The sequence below is a fragment of the Pseudophryne corroboree genome, chromosome 3 (assembly GCF_028390025.1).
Source record: "Pseudophryne corroboree isolate aPseCor3 chromosome 3, aPseCor3.hap2, whole genome shotgun sequence".
NCBI classification, from domain to species: Eukaryota; Metazoa; Chordata; class Amphibia; order Anura; family Myobatrachidae; genus Pseudophryne; species Pseudophryne corroboree.
Genome location: NC_086446.1, coordinates 217,429,185 through 217,444,867, shown reverse-complemented (window position 1 = coordinate 217,444,867; position 15,683 = coordinate 217,429,185). Strand labels below are relative to the sequence as shown.

The window sequence follows — 15,683 nt, the reverse complement described above, 5'->3', positions numbered from 1 at the left end:
AAACAGCACATGACGCAAAGAAAAAAAGAGGCGCAATGAGGTAGCTGACTGTGTGAGTAAGATTAGCGACCCTAGTGGCCGACACAAACACCGGGCACATCTAGGAGTGGCACTGCAGTGTCACGCAGGATGTCCCTTCCAAAAAACCCTCCCCAAACAGCACATGACGCAAAGAAAAAAAGAGGCGCAATGAGGTAGCTGACTGTGTGAGTAAGATTAGCGACCCTAGTGGCCGACACAAACACCGGGCCCATCTAGGAGTGGCACTGCAGTGTCACGCAGGATGTCCCTTCCAAAAAACCCTCCCCAAACAGCACATGACGCAAAGAAAAAAAGAGGCGCAATGAGGTAGCTGACTGTGTGAGTAAGATTAGCGACCCTAGTGGCCGACACAAACACCGGGCCCATCTAGGAGTGGCACTGCAGTGTCACGCAGGATGTCCCTTCCAAAAAACCCTCCCCAATCAGCACATGATGCAAAGAAAAAGAAAAGAAAAAAGAGGTGCAAGATGGAATTATCCTTGGGCCCTCCCACCCACCCTTATGTTGTATAAACAAAACAGGACATGCACACTTTAACCAACCCATCATTTCAGTGACAGGGTCTGCCACACGACTGTGACTGATATGACGGGTTGGTTTGGACCCCCCCCAAAAAAGAAGCAATTAATCTCTCCTTGCACAAACTGGCTCTACAGAGGCAAGATGTCCACCTCATCTTCACCCTCCGATATATCACCGTGTACATCCCCCTCCTCACAGATTATCAATTCGTCCCCACTGGAATCCACCATCTCAGCTCCCTGTGTACTTTGTGGAGGCAATTGCTGCTGGTCAATGTCTCCGCGGAGGAATTGATTATAATTCATTTTAATGAACATCATCTTCTCCACATTTTCTGGATGTAACCTCGTACGCCGATTGCTGACAAGGTGAGCGGCGGCACTAAACACTCTTTCGGAGTACACACTTGTGGGAGGGCAACTTAGGTAGAATAAAGCCAGTTTGTGCAAGGGCCTCCAAATTGCCTCTTTTTCCTGCCAGTATAAGTACGGACTGTGTGACGTGCCTACTTGGATGCGGTCACTCATATAATCCTCCACCATTCTATCAATGTTGAGAGAATCATATGCAGTGACAGTAGACGACATGTCCGTAATCGTTGTCAGGTCCTTCAGTCCGGACCAGATGTCAGCATCAGCAGTCGCTCCAGACTGCCCTGCATCACCGCCAGCGGGTGGGCTCGGAATTCTGAGCCTTTTCCTCGCACCCCCAGTTGCGGGAGAATGTGAAGGAGGAGATGTTGACAGGTCGCGTTCCGCTTGACTTGACAATTTTGTCACCAGCAGGTCTTTCAACCCCAGCAGACCTGTGTCTGCCGGAAAGAGAGATCCAAGGTAGGCTTTAAATCTAGGATCGAGCACGGTGGCCAAAATGTAGTGCTCTGATTTCAACAGATTGACCACCCGTGAATCCTTGTTAAGCGAATTAAGGGCTGCATCCACAAGTCCCACATGCCTAGCGGAATCGCTCCGTGTTAGCTCCTTCTTCAATGCCTCCAGCTTCTTCTGCAAAAGCCTGATGAGGGGAATGACCTGACTCAGGCTGGCAGTGTCTGAACTGACTTCACGTGTGGCAAGTTCAAAGGGCATCAGAACCTTGCACAACGTTGAAATCATTCTCCACTGCACTTGAGACAGGTGCATTCCATCTCCTATATCGTGCTCAATTGTATAGGCTTGAATGGCCTTTTGCTGCTCCTCCAACCTCTGAAGCATATAGAGGGTTGAATTCCACCTCGTTACCACTTCTTGCTTCAGATGATGGCAGGGCAGGTTCAGTAGTTTTTGGTGGTGCTCCAGTCTTCTGTACGTGGTGCCTGTACGCCGAAAGTGTCCCGCAATTTTTCTGGCCACCGACAGCATCTCTTGCACGCCCCTGTCGTTTTTTAAAAAATTCTGCACCACCAAATTCAAGGTATGTGCAAAACATGGGACGTGCTGGAATTTGCCCATATTTAATGCACACACAATATTGCTGGCGTTGTCCGATGCCACAAATCCACAGGAGAGTCCAATTGGGGTAAGCCATTCCGCGATGATCTTCCTCAGTTGCCGTAAGAGGTTTTCAGCTGTGTGCGTATTCTGGAAAGCGGTGATACAAAGCGTAGCCTGCCTAGGAAAGAGTTGGCGTTTGCGAGATGCTGCTACTGGTGCCGCCGCTGCTGTTCTTGCGGCGGGAGTCCATACATCTACCCAGTGGGCTGTCACAGTCATATAGTCCTGACCCTGCCCTGCTCCACTTGTCCACATGTCCGTGGTTAAGTGGACATTGGGTACAACTGCATTTTTTAGGACACTGGTGAGTCTTTTTCTGACGTCCGTGTACATTCTCGGTATCGCCTGCCTAGAGAAGTGGAACCTAGATGGTATTTGGTAACGGGGGCACACTGCCTCAATAAATTGTCTAGTTCCCTGTGAACTAACGGCGGATACCGGACGCACGTCTAACACCAACATAGTTGTCAAGGACTCAGTTATCCGCTTTGCAGTAGGATGACTGCTGTGATATTTCATCTTCCTCGCAAAGGACTGTTGAACAGTCAATTGCTTACTGGAAGTAGTACAAGTGGGCTTACGACTTCCCCTCTGGGATGACCATCGACTCCCAGCGGCAACAACAGCAGCGCCAGCAGCAGTAGGCGTTACACGCAAGGATGCATCGGAGGAATCCCAGGCAGGAAAGGACTCGTCAGACTTGCCAGTGACATGGCCTGCAGGACTATTGGCATTCCTGGGGAAGGAGGAAATTGACACTGAGGGAGTTGGTGGGGTGGTTTGCGTGAGCTTGGTTACAAGAGGAAGGGATTTACTGGTCAGTGGACTGCTTCCGCTGTCACCCAAAGTTTTTGAACTTGTCACTGACTTATTATGAATGCGCTGCAGGTGACGTATAAGGGAGGATGTTCCGAGGTGGTTAACGTCCTTACCCCTACTTATTACAGCTTGACAAAGGGAACACACGGCTTGACACCTGTTGTCCGCATTTCTGGTGAAATACCTCCACACCGAAGAGCTGATTTTTTTGGTATTTTCACCTGGCATGTCAACGGCCATATTCCTCCCACGGACAACAGGTGTCTCCCCGGGTGCCTGACTTAAACAAACCACCTCACCATCAGAATCCTCCTGGTCAATTTCCTCCCCAGCGCCAGCAACACCCATATCCTCCTCATCCTGGTGTACTTCAACACTGACATCTTCAATCTGACTATCAGGAACTGGACTGCGGGTGCTCCTTCCAGCACTTGCAGGGGGCATGCAAATAGTGGAAGGCGCATGCTCTTCACGTCCAGTGTTGGGAAGGTCAGGCATCGCAAACGACACAATTGGACTCTCCTTGTGGATTTGGGATTTCAAAGAACGCACAGTTCTTTGCGGTGCTTTTGCCAGCTTGAGTCTTTTCAGTTTTCTAGCGAGAGGCTGAGTGCTTCCATCCTCATGTGAAGCTGAACCACTAGCCATGAACATAGGCCAGGGCCTCAGCCGTTCCTTGCCACTCCGTGTGGTAAATGGCATATTGGCAAGTTTACGCTTCTCCTCCGACAATTTTATTTTAGGTTTTGGAGTCCTTTTTTTTCTGATATTTGGTGTTTTGGATTTGACATGCTCTGTACTATGACATTGGGCATCGGCCTTGGCAGACGACGTTGCTGGCATTTCATCGTCTCGGCCATGACTAGTGGCAGCAGCTTCAGCACGAGGTGGAAGTGGATCTTGATCTTTCCCTAATTTTGGAACCTCAACTTTTTTGTTCTCCATATTTTATAGGCAGAACTAAAAGGCACCTCAGGTAAACAATGGAGATGGATGGATTGGATACTAGTATACAATTATGGACGGACTGCCACGGTTAGGTGGTATAAAAAAACCACGGTTAGGTGGTATATATTATAATAATAATACAATTATGGATGGACGGACTGCCTGCCGACTGCCGACACAGAGGTAGCCACAGCCGTGAACTACCGCACTGTACACTGGTTGATAAAGAGATAGTAGTATACTCGTAACAACTAGTATGACACTATGACGACGGTATAAAGAATGGAAAAAAAACCACGGTTAGGTGGTATATATTATAATAATAATACAATTATGGATGGACGGACTGCCTGCCGACTGCCGACACAGAGGTAGCCACAGCCGTGAACTACCGCACTGTACACTGGTTGATAAAGAGATAGTAGTATACTCGTAACAACTAGTATGACACTATGACGACGGTATAAAGAATGAAAAAAAAACCACGGTTAGGTGGTATATATTATAATAATAATACAATTATGGATGGACGGACTGCCTGCCGACTGCCGACACAGAGGTAGCCACAGCCGTGAACTACCGCACTGTACACTGGTTGATAAAGAGATAGTAGTATACTCGTAACAATTAGGATGACACTATGACGGTATAAAGAATGAAAAAAAAAACCACGGTTAGGTGGTAGGTATATAATAATAAATAATACAATTCTGGTCGGACGGACTGCCTGCCGTGTGCCGACACAGAGGTAGCCACAGCCGTGAACTACCGCACTGTACACTGGTTGATAAAGAGATAGTAGTATACTCGTAACAATTAGGATGACACTATGACGGTATAAAGAATGAAAAAAAAAACCACGGTTAGGTGGTAGGTATATAATAATAAATAATACAATTCTGGTCGGACGGACTGCCTGCCGTGTGCCGACACAGAGGTAGCCACAGCCGTGAACTACCGCACTGTACACTGGTTGATAAAGAGATAGTAGTATACTCGTAACAATTAGGATGACACTATGACGGTATAAAGAATGAAAAAAAAAACCACGGTTAGGTGGTAGGTATATAATAATAAATAATACAATTCTGGTCGGACGGACTGCCTGCCGTGTGCCGACACAGAGGTAGCCACAGCCGTGAACTACCGCACTGTACACTGGTTGATAAAGAGATAGTAGTATACTCGTAACAATTAGGATGACACTATGACGGTATAAAGAATGAAAAAAAAAACCACGGTTAGGTGGTAGGTATATAATAATAAATAATACAATTCTGGTCGGACGGACTGCCTGCCGTGTGCCGACACAGAGGTAGCCACAGCCGTGAACTACCGCACTGTACACTGGTTGATAAAGAGATAGTAGTATACTCGTAACAATTAGGATGACACTATGACGGTATAAAGAATGAAAAAAAAACCACGGTTAGGTGGTAGGTATATAATAATAAATAATACAATTCTGGTCGGACGGACTGCCTGCCGTGTGCCGACACAGAGGTAGCCACAGCCGTGAACTACCGCACTGTACACTGGTTGATAAAGAGATAGTAGTATACTCGTAACAATTAGGATGACACTATGACGGTATAAAGAATGAAAAAAAAACCACGGTTAGGTGGTAGGTATATAATAATAAATAATACAATTCTGGTCGGACGGACTGCCTGCCGTGTGCCGACACAGAGGTAGCCACAGCCGTGAACTACCGCACTGTACACTGGTTGATAAAGAGATAGTAGTATACTCGTAACAATTAGGATGACACTATGACGGTATAAAGAATGAAAAAAAAAACCACGGTTAGGTGGTAGGTATATAATAATAAATAATACAATTCTGGTCGGACGGACTGCCTGCCGTGTGCCGACACAGAGGTAGCCACAGCCGTGAACTACCGCACTGTACACTGGTTGATAAAGAGATAGTAGTATACTCGTAACAATTAGGATGACACTATGACGGTATAAAGAATGAAAAAAAAAACCACGGTTAGGTGGTAGGTATATAATAATAAATAATACAATTCTGGTCGGACGGACTGCCTGCCGTGTGCCGACACAGAGGTAGCCACAGCCGTGAACTACCGCACTGTACACTGGTTGATAAAGAGATAGTAGTATACTCGTAACAATTAGGATGACACTATGACGGTATAAAGAATGAAAAAAAAACCACGGTTAGGTGGAAGGTATATAATAATAAATAATACAATTCTGGTCGGACGGACTGCCTGCCGTGTGCCGACACAGAGGTAGCCACAGCCGTGAACTACCGCACTGTACTGTGTCTGCTGCTAATATAGACTGGTTGATATTTAAAGAGATATTAGTAGTATACAACAATACTATACTGGTGGTCAGGCACTGGTCACCACTCCTGCAGCAAAAGTGTGCACTGTTAATTAATATAATTGTACTCCTGGCTCCTGCTAACAACCTGCAGTGCTCCCCAGTCTCCCCCACAATTAATTATAAGCTTTTAATTTATACATTGATGACTGTGCAGCACACTGGGCTGAGCTGAGTGCACACAGACTGAGTCACACTGTGTGACTGACTGTGCTGTGTATCGTTTTTTTTTTCAGGCAGAGAACGGATATAGCAGAGAGAAGTGAACGGATATATTATATTAAATAAAAGTTAACTAGCAACTGCACTGGTCACTGACTGTGGTAAACTAACTCTGTCTGCGACTCTGCACAATCTCTCTCTCTCTATCTAATCTATCTCTATTCTAATGGAGAGGACGCCAGACACGTCCTCTCCCTATCAATCTCAATGCACGAGTGAAAATGGCGGCGACGCGCGGCTCCTTATATAGAATCCGAGTCTCGCGATAGAATCCGAGCCTCGCGAGAATCCGACAGCGTCATGATGACGTTCGGGCGCGCTCGGGTTAACCGAGCAAGGCGGGAAGATCCGAGTCGCTCGGACCCGTGAAAAAAAACATGAAGTTCGGGCGGGTTCGGATTCCGAGGAACCGAACCCGCTCATCTCTATTAAATGGGTGTTTTTTGGGGATTTAGCCGCAAATATTTATTGATAGATGGGTCCGTAAGTAGCTGCAAATATATAGACATTCCCTAAACTTGTAGTGGAGCGCAGGTACCACAAATTAACAAATTATTAAAATTCAATTTAGTTTAGGGATCAACATATATATCTGCAGCTATCACAAGTAGTAGGATGGGTGAGCATTGTCTTATTAACAAATCCGATGAGAGCTGTCCTCCGCGATCCCCAGCAGCTTCCTGACTTACCCATAGGCTTCTATGGAGTAGCACCAATGAATCTGGGGCATTGCCGGCGAACCCCTCCGTGGCATTAACCTGCTAGCCGGGGGTTAATACATTAGGAGGATGCAGTAAATGGGAGTTTACCGCATTTTCTGTTTAGTACATCCCGCCCATTATACATTATACATAATATTATTATTATCAGTTATTTATATAGCGCACCCATATTCCGCAGCGCTTTACAAAGAATATTTGGCCATTCACATCAGTCCCTGCCCCAGTGGAGCTTACAGTGGATTGTGGGAGGAAACCAGAGTACCCGAAAGAAACCCATACAAGTACAGGGAGAATATACAAACTCCACACAGTTAGGGCCATGGAGGGAATCAAACCCATGACCTCAGTGCTGTGCGGCAGTAATGCTAACCATTGCACCATCGTACTGCCCAATATGGCCAATAACATATGTTACATTATACTGCCTTGATTACACCTAAAGCTGCACAAGATTAAAAAAGTTATTACTTATTTTTAGATTTTTTGAATTGAATTTAAAAGCTTAGGTGTTTTCTGTAAAACTTAATATTTGTCCTGGTTATGCAGCAATCCATGGTGCTGAAACCCCTGCTGTTACATTAAGCTCCGCCATGTGCCCTTTGAGTCCCAATACATCATACCTGCTTCGCTGTCATGCAGATGCTCCCTGCTTATCTTCAGTGTTACATTGCTGTGGTCCGGAGCACTGCTATGATGTGTGGAAAGGCATATTAATTGGTAGGTAACAGGCAGCTTTGCTTTGTCTCAGTGATTTGATGCTAAAATTGTCTGTACATTCGTATTGAACGCATCATTACTTCTGCAAACTGTTCCAGGCAAGGCACAGCGCTTCCCCAAAAGACTGCAGTTTCTCTATATTTCACTGTCGCCTTCTATGACAGCAGTCATATTAATGAATTGATGCCAGCTAATTAAAGTTGCTGGATACTATATTTATGGGAAATATTAGCTTAAGCAAATAAAATCTGTTCCAAGTGCTTTCGCTGCCTTTTTTTCTGCTTTATTACTGTGGCTAATAGTTTTAAAAACTGTCATGAAAATGTTTTCTAATGAATTGAATTGAACTTTGAATTACTTTTTTTCCTGCAGGTAAATGATACTTTATAGTGATATAATAAAAATAATATCCTCTTTCAATATTTGAACCTGTCATAATGGGGCAGAAGTTATTTCATGAAGTTGACAGTAATAGAATTCTAATGCAAACTACATAAATATTTCTCCTAAGCTTTCCATTGCTATATAGAGTATCTGATTAGCAGAGTGATCGGTATGCTAATTAGCGTCTGGTATGCTAATGATTCTGCTGGGCAGCATTCTATATCTCTCCTGGCAGTACTGGTAATGGTTAGCATTACTGCCTCACAGCACTGAGATCATCAGCCAAATGTAATAGGGTCTGAGTTTGTAAAATGTTTGAGTTTAGTGCTAAGTTCGCACATTTTTACAACTCCGACAATGTAATGTAAACTCACGTTTCCTGCAATCCCAAAACTCGCAATGGCAAAACTCATATCCAGATGTTTTGCCATTGCACACATACAACTCAAACATGCACCTAAAACATTACCATTTTTTTTTTTTTTTTTTTTTTTAAATAGACCAGCTTCTGTCTGGCAAGTTTGACAGAAGCAAGCATAGATCAGTGAGATCCGTGTTTGCTTCTGTCAGTGAAAATTATGAAAGAGTTAAAAAGTAAAAAAAACCTAAAGTGACATGCGCCTCCACAGAGCATAACCAGCCTCGGGTTCTTTGAGCCGGGCCTGGTTGAAAAAATATAGAAGTAAAAAATCACTGAGGTCCCCCTGTATTTTAGCAACCAGCACCGGGTTCTTGATCCAGTACTGGTTCTAAAAGTACAGGCATAAAAAGATGTAGGGGACCCCCATATTTTTTTAAACCAGCACCGCCAGGGAGGCCATGCCACAGATGGGAGCAATGTTTATATTGGTCCTGGTGGCTGTAGCATTGCCCCTTAACTAGTTATATGCTATCCTTGGCATCCCTTAGCGGTGGATGCACAGTTGACAGCATTAAACTGTAAAATTAAAATATTATTGCCTTTTACAGTAGAACTATTGGTCCCAGCAAGCCTTTTCAGCATGCTGATACTTGAAGAACCAAAAGTACCAGCAAGCAGTGCATTAAAGGGCCTATTTGTATCTGTAGTTCTAGTGTAAAAAAAATGTAAAATAAATACAGTACACACACTGTAGTAAGTACTAGTTTAATAAAGCATACATGCACACTCACATACATACTCACACTCACACATACTTACCTATATCCCCCATTACGCTTCATTTCCTCTTCTCCAGTAGAAATCCATGTCACCTGTAAAACAAATTAAAAAAAAAATCAATACTCCCATATTCCAGTGTAGATCAGTCCTCTTCTTTCAAGTAGGCATCCCAAGGAATAGAAAACAAACAAAATGATTACACAAACCCAAGAGGACATAGGGAACCTATGTGTGCACTCATAGATTCTCTTTCCTGAATGACAGCCACCACGTGACTTCTGTCACTAGAGGAACCACCAGCAAATCAGAGAGCACCACATAGTGCCGCTATCCTGATTGGCTATATCCTGCAGCACTGTCACCGATATGTACCCATAGAATTCTGTGCGGCTTATTCCCCATAAAAGCCTATTGTGGGAACCGCGGCTATGTGGCTAACCGCAAGGTCAATTGGGGTCAATCTTGTGGTGGTCTTCAGTTGATTTTGCTGTTGACCTTTCTGTTACATGATCTATCGCTACAGTAGCTGTAGCAATATATCACATCTATAATTTGGCCCTTCAAAATAAAAATATGTCCCCCTTACTGATTAGGTGCAGGGTGCTTGAATGAACACTAGTTTTACCAAGGTGCAAAGTAACTTTTTAGCTTTGCTATGACCTCAGAATCAGCCCTATTTTCTCCCCTTCTACTGTAGGTATTAGCACTGTAGACCAAAGAGTGTATAACACTACAGAAGGGATGTAGTTGGCATCCCAACATAAGGGATCCAGGCAGTCAGAAGTCCAACACCGGAATCCCACCGATGCTGGAATCCTGACAACCGGAATCCCGAATGTAAGTATGCTGGGGAAGGCTAGGGATAGGCTATGGGGAGAGGAATAAGTTTAGGGTATGTGGATAAGGAGGGTTAGTGTTAGACTGCATGGGGGAGAGGGAAGGGTTAGTGTATTACAGATGAAGGGCTGTCTATTGAGACACGTACTGACTGCAACTCTAAAATACTCTGGTGTGGACAAAGAGTGTGGTCGGCACAATTGATTGGACATCACCCACAACATCAGGTTACTGAGCAAGCTTATAGGTGCTCAGACTGTCCAGAGGTATTTGCCGGTGCCAGTGGAACTTGGTCTTCAGTCACTGTCTCTGAAACTGGCACTCCGCCCAGGAACACAATTCCAATTTACATCCCCCAGAGGTAACCGTCCAGTGCTTCTTGGATGCTTGTGTATAACCAAAACCTAGAGTGCTTTTACCTACCACTGAATAAGGCCCAATGAGCACACTTGGCTGACAGAGGAGCTTGGCTTGCAGAAGTGAAGCAGAATGCTAACAACTTTGTATTTACCAGAGAGCACTCTGACAGAAAACAAAAGGAGTTGGGGCAATTTTTTTTATCCGTCTATTTCACTTTTAATAAATGTTGTCAAATACTGTACAGTAAATTAGTAAAGATGTATTGCAATACTATACTTATTATTGTTTGTGTAAACATTTTTTTCTTCTGCCACACTGTATCAGGAAATATAGCAAAATATATCTTCATCTAACTACAGTAAATTCTCTATACAGTATGTTGAAATTGTGGCTTGTTACAGCATCAATCACCATGTAAAAGCTACAATTGCTCTTTAAGGCTGTAATTGAAACGTGTTTCCTTTAATCTTTTATGGGCCTAACAATTATTCCTGGACACAAGCATGTTGGAACTTAACAATCACTAAAAATACTGTATGCTCACATATTCAGTGGAAATCTGTGAAGATCTGTACTTACGTATAAAGTTATTTGTACACACATGTTTTCACGGAAAAATAATACAATTATATGAAATTAAGTGTGTTACTGATTTGATTGATAACAAGTATTAGATATTAGTACTTTGGAAAGTTATTTTAATTGTGGTGCAGACAGCACTGCAAGTATGGTGGTACAGGGCGGTACAGTATACCGGTAAGAAATTCCCAGCCGGTACGCCGTACCATCCACCATACTGCATTCTGCTGGCTTCGTTCTGTGTGAGGGGAGGGGAGCACAGCAGAATTAGCTACAGTATTTCCCCTGTATCCAGGGCCGGATCTAGCCCGTGTGGCGCCCTGGGCAAAAAATAGGGGTGTGGCTTCATGAAGCGGCGTGATCAGTTATGCCCCCAGTAGCATTGCCCCCAGTAGAGTTGTTGTGCCCCCTAGTTTGTGCCCCCCAGTAGTATTGCCCCCAGTAGAGTTGTGCCCCCTAGTTTGTGCTGCTTACAAAAAAAATAAATTAATACTCACCATCCCCGCTCCTGTTTCCCAACCGCTGCTGCCCTCCGTGTCTGGCCACCGGCGCTGCTCCTTTGATCTATAGGAGAGACGTCATGACGTCTCTCCCATAGCACCGCATAGACACTAGAGGTCAATCATGAATTCTAGTGTCTATGTGCTGCTCCCACAATGCGGTGCGGTGTACAATTACTTAATCGCGCACCGCACAGCACCGTGGGGCACCACCAGTAGCGGATCTTGCCACAGCGGCAGCGCCCTCCGGGCAGCAACGGCGCCCTCTGGAAAACACAGCGCCTCGGCAAAAATCCTGTTTGCCAGTAGCAAGATCCGCTACTGCCTGTATCTGTACAGCATACAGGATCCCGACCGCTGGTCTCATAACTACATCCCGCACAATCAATGTGTGAACCTTGTACAGCCGCACATCATATTATTTGTAAAGTAAGTTGAATACAGACCTCTAGAAAGAGACTATGATTCTTACAGTATCTTAACTGTAGCAGGACTAGCATTGCAGTATTCACATTGCAAGCTTTATGGCTTAGTAGTACTGTGTGTCACCAGCACAGCAACACACACTATGCAAACTCATCATGTACTGTAGAGCAATTTTTTTTAAGTATTGTTGTTCGCAAAGTATATTAGAATTAACTGTTCCTAAGTGATACCAGTAGTCAATTAGGGCAGTATGGGTGGTGTAATGGTTAGCATTGCTGCCTCACAGCACTGAAGTCACGGGTTTGATTCCCACCCTGGCCCTAACTGTGCAGAGTTTGTATATTCTCCCCGTACTTGCGTGGGTTTCCTCCGGGTACTCCGGTTTCCTCCCCCAATCCAAAAATATATCCTGTTAGGTCAATTGGCTCTCATCAAAAATTAACCCTAGTGTGAATATGTCTGTGTGTAAATGTGACAGGGAATATAGATTGTAAGCTCCACCGGGGAAGGGACTGATGTGAATTGGCAAATATTCTCTGTAAAGTGCTGCGGAATATGTGGATGCTATATAAATAACTGGTAACAATTAAATAGTCATGTAAAAATATTTCTTATCTCTACTCAAAATGATTAATATCGTCAACTATATATTTTAAATAACATTTGTCTGCATTTGCAATAATGCAATTGGAAATATACTGTATATTAATATCGCTTTTGCAAAATTATCTTACTCAGAAGAACAACATTACAACTTCAGATCAAGTCCAATTAACCAAACCTCCTTTTGTTAACAGACTGCTCAGTGTTTTCCCTAGTCTGCGGTTGTTTTATGGATTGCAATCTTTGTTCTTTAGGACAAGGAACAAGATTAGTCTCTCTCTTTAATCGTATTAGCTTTGTGTTCGTCTAAAATATAAACAAGTCCACAAACTCTGTATATGATTGTACCATGAGACTTCAGTATACTGTAGTTTGCCTTAATCTGCTTTACTTTTGTGTTGTACTAAACCCTAAACCTTATTACCTAGGTTTCTTTTCTTAGTTTAAATGGTTTTCTTTAATACAGTGTATAATGAACAGTATGAAATCTACCTTATCCTGCAACTGCTACATTGCACATATTTATAAGGATTTTGAACAGTCTTTCAAATGTCAGTCTTTCCTTGACAGGACCAACTGCAATCATTGGTGGTTCATGCTGAGATGGACCTAAACATAGGTGATTCAGTACATTGTAAAACAAAAGCAACCCTCAGTTTCAGCTGAACATGTAATTAAAGCAGATGACTGACATCTCTCGTGGCAACGGCAAGGATAGTAAAATGATAACCAATAATTTAAGGTTAATTACTTTGAAGTAACATCACTTTAGTTTTAACTACAGTATATTTTACAATGAGTTTTAATATAGATGTGTATATTCTGTGCACGTGGGTTTATAAACAAATAATGCTATCCTTGCTCTATCCAAATGGTGGTTCCAGTTATTGAATTATTAAGAAAAATAGTCCTATGCTACTCTGCTTTTTCAAGTTTACAGATATGTTGCCTAAAGTAGCACAAAGATTATTCTAGATGCATAGCCATGTGGAGGAGAGCTATTCATTTCTCACATTTTTAAATGTCATAAAATATGTGTTTTACATAGATTTACACAGGTTTTGTGCTGGAATGCTTGGCACCCTTCTGTAGTATATAAAATAGCAAGTAACCAGGGTGGTGGTGAGGTGGCAACCAGTGGAGTAGCCGGGATACAGCAGGGGGTGAAGTGATTAATGTTTTAAATGTGAGGAAGATGAGTTCTAACTGAAGTATAAATTGGAGTCAGTGAAATATTTTGGAGATGGGAAGGCTGACATGAGTGACTATAAAGGAAAATGAACCAAGCAGCAGAGTTTAGAATAGATTAAAGAGGGGAAAGGTAAGAACAGAAGAGTGCAGAGATGAGGAGGTTACACTAGTCAAAACAATAGATGAATGCATGGGTGAGAGTCTTGGAGGCATCAGGTGTGGCAAAGGCCTGATCTGAGAGATATTGCACAGCTAGAAATGTCATGAGTGTGAGAGATTTTTAATGTGATAGGTGAAAGCAAAGGAAGAGGAAAGAGTGACACTAGGCAATGGATTTGATGGAATAGAGAGAGAGAGAGAGAGAGAGAGAGAGAGAGAGAGAGAGATACTTTATCAACAGAAACATAGATTGGGGAGATGCAGTGGCTCCAGAAGGTGGGAACACACAGATTTGTGTCCTATATGAATGAGCTTAAGGGCATCCAGGACCTGATGGCTTGGAGGTAGGAGAGGTACAGTATATTTGAGTGTCATTAGGGTAGAGTTGGTATTAGAGACTGGAGGAGCTCATGAGTTTTCACAAAATGAGGTGAAACGAGAGAGGAGGTGGAGGCTAATGATGGACGTTTGGGGAACACCGACAGGTAGAATCAAAGATATACAGTAGACACAGAATGGTTAGAGAGGTAAGAAGCAAACTATGAGATAACAGACCCATGGAGACTGATGGAATGAAAATTATGAAGTATAAGTAGCTACTCAATAAGATCAGACTGATCTAAGAGGATGAGAAGTGTGAAGTAACTAATGACTTTATCAGTAATCAAGTCATTGGTGACCTTTGCGATTGCAAATTCTTTGGAGAGGATAAAACTAAAACAAGCTTGAAGAGGGTCAAGAAGGAAGTGGGCAAAGAGGACCGTGGGGGTCAGAGATAGACAATCTTCTCTAAGAGAGAAGTGGAAAGATATAGGATGGTAATTAAAAAGATAATAGAGGTCAAGTGTGGTAAGGATTGAGAAGAAAATTAGATTTTAGGGAGTTTTCCTAGTGTATTGTATCAATCTTAAAGTACTGTATGTGGGTGCCGAAATCAAGAACAATGGAGAAAGTTGAGGGTGGCAAATTGGCAGCAAAGTTTGGATGAATATTATATATTTAAAGGAAGTCATTGGTTAGGGCAGAGCTCAAGGTGAGAGCATGAGTTTGAAATAGAGGACGTCTGTGTGTGACCACAATTTCTTTCACTATACTGTTAAATTCAAAGGCATGAAATTACTTCCACCAGTGGCAATCCTTGCTAAAAGGCAATGCAGATGAGGGAGTGGCATTAGCAGTAGCTAGAACTTAGAAAAATGACAATTAGATAGGAGATGCAGCATACGACTGGAACACCACTGGGCTTTGTCTTGACACCCATTGTTTCTCTAGTACAGTAGGTACAGGATTTACTCTGGAATGAACCAGGACTTCCTATGTGCCTCTTTCATGATGTGCTCTTCAGGATCCTGACCACGTAATAGAATATGTTGTGGCAGACTTCCCTCAAGGACTGGTAATTTTAACTGATGGTCTGACAGCTAGGACTAGCTCTTTCAGATTTCCCTGATATTTTACAGTTTTGATGGCTAGATACCGCTAGCTTCTAAGATTTGCAAAACACTCTCTGTTAAAAGTATAATTTGCTTGGTTAAACCTATGGCTTTTGTCCTGTGACCGCCGGTCACAATACCATCCCCTAAATCCCGTCCGCTCACAATCCCGATCTTCGACATGCTGACCAGCAGGGACTATTCCCACTTGTGGGTGTCCACGACACCCAA

At 43.3% G+C, this 15,683-nt stretch overlaps 1 protein-coding gene across 2 annotated transcripts in view; it reads left to right on the top strand.

Annotated features, from left to right (window-relative positions):
• GRID1 (glutamate ionotropic receptor delta type subunit 1) overlaps positions 1–15,683 on the top strand; it is a 1,444,362-nt gene that overhangs the window by 786,018 nt on the left and 642,661 nt on the right. The gene's annotated exons all lie outside the window — the stretch shown is intronic.